Source organism: Stegodyphus dumicola, chromosome 7 (assembly GCF_044657685.1).
Source record: "Stegodyphus dumicola isolate Sdum_Otavi_A_Nest chromosome 7, ASM4465768v1".
In the NCBI taxonomy this organism is placed as follows: domain Eukaryota; kingdom Metazoa; phylum Arthropoda; class Arachnida; order Araneae; family Eresidae; genus Stegodyphus; species Stegodyphus dumicola.
Genome location: NC_140774.1, coordinates 76,757,164 through 76,764,164, shown reverse-complemented (window position 1 = coordinate 76,764,164; position 7,001 = coordinate 76,757,164).

Sequence of the window (7,001 nt, the reverse complement as noted above, 5' to 3'; positions counted from 1 at the left end):
ACATACTTAAATAATTTTAACACAGGATATGAGTTAAAATATCTTTAAAATCATGCAATAAATTACTTCGAAATGTCAGAGCTCAAATAAATATGCAGTTAAACATAAATCTGGAATCTCTAATTCTAACAGTTTAGAATCCAGTTTAACAAATGCAATGCTCCCAGAAAAAAATCGGATCTTTTTCCTCTTAACAGAACAAATTGCATGTAACTGCGAAATACAGTTCAATAAATTTAATACATTTCTAATTTTGTTTAAACAGTATATTATGATGTAAAATGGTAAAATCAATCTCTTTTATATTTTGAGAAAAAAAATAGAAAAACGAATTTCATTCTGCAGTTGTCATGAGAATCATGAGAATGTCATAAAATTATTTTTTTTTTGGGGGGGAGGGTTAGACGCATAATTTTAAGGTTTATTATATTTGATAAATACGCATTATTTTTATGCTATTAATACATACGTTATTGGCTCTTTTAGTAAATTTAATTATGTAAGAAAATGGTTTTGTTGGTTTCACTGTCCTTAAGTACTGCTTAGATTTTAACTTTTTCAGTCCATTTTGGTCACAGGGCTTCAACTCTGCTTTAATTTTAACTGATGTGAGTACTTTTTATTACACTTGATGTTGAACAATTTTTCTTTGATGAGCGCCTGAATTATTTCCTTTAAAGAGGAATTCCCCACCGGCTAAAAACTACTGAGTTAGACGATATAATTTACGAATTTAATTTTAGTCTGTTATAAACACTAAATCTGTAAAATAAAACAAAAGTTGAAAAGCGTTCTGTTCACTACTAACTGAAAAATATTTCTTTCAAAGAAACGTATAAAAAGGTGGAAGAATGCAGTGAATATATAAAGCTCTTCAATATGTATAGGAGAACTATTAATAGTGAAAACACGAGAAATTTAAAAGTGGTCAAGGGAAGGAATACAAGAAAGGAAAAGTAAAACGTGTTGCATTTTTTAAGCGTATACTTTGTCCCACAGTCTTCATTCGTTTGCTAAAACTTCGCTGATACTGAACTCCTGTGAAAGTCTCTGTTCTTGCTCAGATCATGAGAAACTTTCTTAGCTCTATTCACAGCTCACCGGGTTTAGGCTCATACTTTATGCTTAAGTAGATCTAGACAAAACAGGTGCATGGGACAATGTGATTTGGAGCTATGCCTTTTCTGCACGGTGAGCGATAAGCTAAAAAGACATAAAATTAATGAATTTTGAAGTTTTATGAATAAATGAATCGGTATTGATATTATCCTAGTGTTTCGATTTTAAAAAAGTATTATTTAAACATTGTACTTGAGTACACGTAGTTTATGACTGAAAATTCCTGAATCTTAACGTCTTGGAACGAAGTCATACGCATAGCATACACTTGTGCAGTCACATTTTGTCTTATTCAATAAAAGAATAATTGCAACGCTTTTCTGTCCAGATTCTCACTTTTTCGGATAGATACTAGAGAAGCAGCTAATTGGAACTTTAAAATTAAATGTCATCATTTAAGAAAAGGGTTTTTGCATTTTTGATGCAGCTGTTTAATTAGTAACCTGGGTAACCTGAATGAAACAGAATTATGCCTTATTTTGATAGAAAAAATGAGTAGTAAATGTTCATGCCCAGTCGGAAAACGATGAGAACTGAGATAAAGTAAGATATGCTATCAATACTAATGCATAAAATTATCTGTACCTTCTGTTACTCAACTAACTTTTAAAAGGGATTTAATTAAGAGAAGCAGTTTGTAAAAAAAAAAAAAAGTAAAAAGTACGATGTAATAAATACTTACAACCAATGCGGTATTCGAGTTCTAATGTCTTACCAAAAAACAAGCTGCGATACTATAAGCTGCACTTTTAAAACAGCTAGTATTTACACAATTTGCATCATTAAAACAAAGGTCATTGTATATATTTGTTACTGACAATGAATTAAAAATTTATGAAATGAGATGTAAAAAGATATTGCATGATAATTAAAGGAGGTTTATTATCAGAGCATAAAGCATAACGCCGTAGTATTCTACAGTTATGCACAGATTTTATAAACGTGATGATAAGTTCCACAGGTAGTGAATACATAGTTATCATAAATGGCTTTTGTTTTAAATTTTAAACTTTTATTAACTTAACAAAATAAACGCTTACGATGCACTGTGTCTATTTACGCATTAAATTCCTAAATGTTCTGAAAACAAGTTTTAATACAGTTACCATTCGTCAAGATGACCCTTTGCATTTTATAGAAGGGAAAAAAATTGAAATTTTTCAGATTTCTATTAAGTCTAAAGGACATTTTCTTCGAGGGGTATTCCAAAGGGGATTTGAAAAGCGATACATGCATTCAAAGTCATTCGACGCAAAATACCGTTAAACATTGTAACGTCTTTGCCTTGCTACGCTACCAACAAAATACCACTAAGAAATGTAAAGAAATTTTGCGCAAAAATTATTCCTGCTTGAAGGTGCACGCGATGTTAATGCTAATGAAGCGCTTTGAAATCGTTTGTTAATCCGAAAAGTTGTTAAAGTTAAAAAAAAAATATGAATTAGATAATAAAGCAATTTCTAAATTTCAAATTTGGGGTTCCAGATGTCCATAATCGAATGGAGGACTACGTTATTGAAAATTAGATGTCTCTAGTTACCGTTGCTTTTTCACATTGCGTGAAACATGCATGCATTCATGCAGATTCTTTACCATTTACTTTCTTTAAATATAATCGAGGGCTCTAATATTTGGTCGCAGCAGATTATTGTTGCCAACTCTAATATTTGATGATTCAGTCTTTTATAGCGAATTAATGCAAAATGTCAAAACGAAATTAATAGCCCTTCTGGGCTAAAAAAGTTAAAACGAGCACGATAGTGGATCTAATATTTTGTCAATTATCTGGAGATTTTTTGTAGCGGTTTTTTTATGCTCACTATAAGGAGATATGTAGATATAGCGAATATTGATTATATTATCCTGTGTTTCAGCAGCGATTTATGGCGTAAGGAATATTTGCATGTATGAGAGTAATTTTTAGAAATAAATTCCGCTGTATGGCTCTTTAGTCTGATACATTCCTCATATAGAGAGAGTCAACTAAAGTCAATTGTCATCATTAAATCAATTGTTCCATTCATGAAATAAATTAAAGATGATAGCCTAAAAAATAGTATAGCGAAAGACCTTGACTGTTATGCCAAGATCCCCTATTAAAAGGCGTTAAACTTTTATTTCACAATCCTTGCAACATGAGTAAAGATATTTTGCCATCATTGCGTGTTACAACTTGATGACAGAACTTGATAAAATTTCGATTTAAGTCTCTTCATACGCAAAAAGCAATTTCCCGACATTAGCTCTTTTGGAAGTATTTGACAAAAACATGACATGTGCAACTATTGTAAAAGTAATTTAATTAGGATACAATGCATAATTTCTAATAAATCATAAATCTTATTAAATTTGCACTTTTATAGGCGGTTTTGCACATTTTCAAAATAAAATTGGAAAATCTGATAAATATGGAATAATTTCTCACTTTTACCTCCGATTATGCATAATTCTTAGCTAGCCTAGACTGTTCATTATCTGTTATGTCTGGTAAATTTGATTAATTCAATACGATTTATGGCATTTGCCACTGTAAACAGGAGAATGTACACGGTAACTGAAAATGGGTTTAATTTGTAACATCTGAAATAAATTTATCAAACTCATATTAAAATAATTTATAATTATTCATAATAGGCTGCTATTCTGAATAACCACCGGATTAATCATCATTACCGTAATGTATCTACTACACGTTTCATATGCAAAATCTCAGAGTACTCAATACAGTACTTAATACTCGATACAGACTTTATACTGCTCATTCTAGAGTTGATATATATTACACGCGATCTTAGTAGTTGAGTTTCTCAATTATGAAGGTTTTCCTTCCGTTACGCAAGAGTTTTCTAAATTTTCTGCATAATCCTGGAAATGACTGAATGAATTCAAAAAATTAAATATGTGATTATTCATTTAAAAATCAGATCATTTGGCGGAGACAAAGTTTGGAGCAATATATTCCTTGACTGCGAATGAAATAACTTTTTTGTTAAAAATAATTAAAATTATAGCATGTTATTTATACAGCAGCTATACTGCATCAGCATTTTTAGTGAGACAAAAAATTGTCTTTCAGTGTCTAGCATTATTCAGTTACTTTAGTCCAAAGTACGTTAGTAATGTTCCTGCCAAAATGCACACGCACTTACATGAGCTACTTATTTTATATAAGCTCATATGTATAGATGAAATCCTTTAATCGTTGAGTATGTCACATATAAGTCTCGAGTTGTCAACTGTAAGGAATTCTTTGGAGCTTGACAGCAAAATGATCAATTTTGGCTAAAAACTGAATTTTTAGTGCCTTTTCACAGCTACAAATCGCGATAACTTACTCCCTTCTCATTCTTTTGCAATTATTATATTACTGCAACAATTAAAATTTATTTAAAGAAATCAATTTAATGTTCCTGTAAAATTTAGGAAACCTTTTTATATTACCGCCTTCCTAAGAACAGCTCAGTTTCTAAGAATATAAATAAATATCAATATTAAACATGACCTTGTAACATTAAAGTTTTATTAACAGTTATGTTATTTTTTTCCTATATGTCCTTGTGTCGATGGATGCAATCTCGAATTATTATGGAATTCGCTTCGAAATTCGAAGTGCAAGTGGAATTCGCTTCGAAAGACTGTTGGCTTACTGAAGGAAGACGCATGCATAGTAAAAATCTGGAACTACCAAAAGGTTCAGTGGAATTCGATTTAAAGAGGTAAGTTTCCGTTAAGTCCCAATCACATTATGTTTCGGATACGCGGAACTTGACGTCGAACGGGACAATTCTCAGAACCCTCACAATTCCAGGAAACCCATGTAGCTAAGTTACCATTTTCACTTACTACAAAGACTTGAATGCCAAACACCAATCGATTATTGCTCCGATTGGGATCACGTGGGGATTCAGAAGCAGAACTTTCATCTGATTGGTTGTCTCTACCCGGGACTAGCCGAAACATTTTCGGTAAGATTTGAAAAAAATCCCGCGTAGCCGCAACATTGTTTCCGTAGCTAGGCGGGACTTCGCTTCAGGCGGGGATCTTTTTTCTAGGAATCCTCGCGCTTAAACCAGTGCAACCAGAATCTCGTTTCTCAGAAAAGTCCCGTCTAGCTGGGACTTTAGCCATGTGTAGTAACCTCTTTAGAACCAAATATTCCTGGATTACTGAATAGGTTGTTGTCGCAGTTATGTAGTAACTTCTATTCTGCGCCAAGTCGCTATAAATGACAGTCTATAAGAAGTCGTATGATCTAGTTTTTTATTGTTTATTTAGATGTATTGCTACAAGCCGTGGCTAACAAAATTTTGGGTCAGTTTGCTGTTGTGTTTCGCCTTATGGCCTAGCAATAAGCAATACCAAAGACAATAACTGACCCAGAAATTCTTAAAATCAACCGTTAGGTTTGAGAACAAACAGCTCCCAATTATTTTTACGCCACTGGAAGTTATAATCTATCTAATATGACAATCTCTTCGGAAGACCAGAAAACTGTAGAACGAAATCTTAGAAAGAGATATTATTCAAATTCCCTGAAGTAAAAAACTCAATACAAAATAGCGGACATAAAGAAACAAGTTCCTCAGAAATTAATTCTTTTCTCCACCGGGATACAGAAATTTTTAGCAGAACCGCCGGCAGAGAGAACAGCTCTTACACTTGAAGTTTAAAAGAATACTTTCTAAAAAAACTACTTGTAAAGTGGTTCGTTTATAAATATGACTTCGAGGAGTGTAAAATATTTCATTTGAGACAAATCATCCAAGTTCCTAAGACGCTTCCTTCTTCCATTTAGAATAAAATAATCTATAAATAATACATGATAAAGACAGAATGACGTCTTTTATTAATATTTATTTTATCCGTGTGGAGATTTTAGTACGTCATTAAATGCCTTTTCGGCAACGTCAATGAATGACTCAAGATATGTGATTCTTTAAGAAGCCATTGTTTTTATTTTATTTAAATTTTAAATCCGATCAAAAATATGTTTGTTAATTGTATGTGACGTATTTTCACATACAATTCATAAGCATATTTTTAAAATGAATAAAGAGTTTTGCAAATCCATTTTGGAGGAATATTACGTCATTTTTAACTACAAATTTATAAATAAATTTGGAAACGTTTTTTAATTACACTATTATAATCAAACTCGCTAAAACGCAAAGCATAAATTTTAGCCAGCATAATATCCTTGATTGTACGCGACTCAAAGTGTAGGTCTGGTTTTTATTTAATTACATTTTATTTGACCTAAACTTTAATTTTTGATTTAAAATAAAATTGTCAAAGAGGAATTTTAGTGAACTGCATCTAATCGTTCTTTTTTATACATGCCATTTCTATATTATCACCTGTAGCATTCCATGAAATTCTGTTACTAGCCAGTACAAGTCATATATAGGAACCCATAAAAAATTTATTCTTAGTCACGTAAGACAAGAAAATCGCAATAACTAACACATTATTTTTTTTAATTTTAGTGCATTTAATGAAAGTTAAGTTTTTGACACGTTTTATTTGAAACGGTTTGTTCGGAACTTACCTTAGAAAAGCAATACAGAAAGAGTATTGCCTCTGAATAGAGGAAATCTATTTTTATAATATGATGTATGGTTGCATTTAATTCACTTAAATTTTTATTCGATTAAGAAATCAGATTTCTTTATTGAAAATCACGAGGCTGCTCACAGTGAAAGATTAAATCCTTTGTTATAAAAATCCATCATAATTAAAAAGCTTAATGACAGTTAAAAATAATGAGCACTTTTTGAAAAACTACCCAAATTCGGAAAATTACGCTAAAAATTCCAAACAAATCATTCATTTGGACGATACGATAAACAGTCGGTTTATCTCATGGTGAAAAGATAAAAATT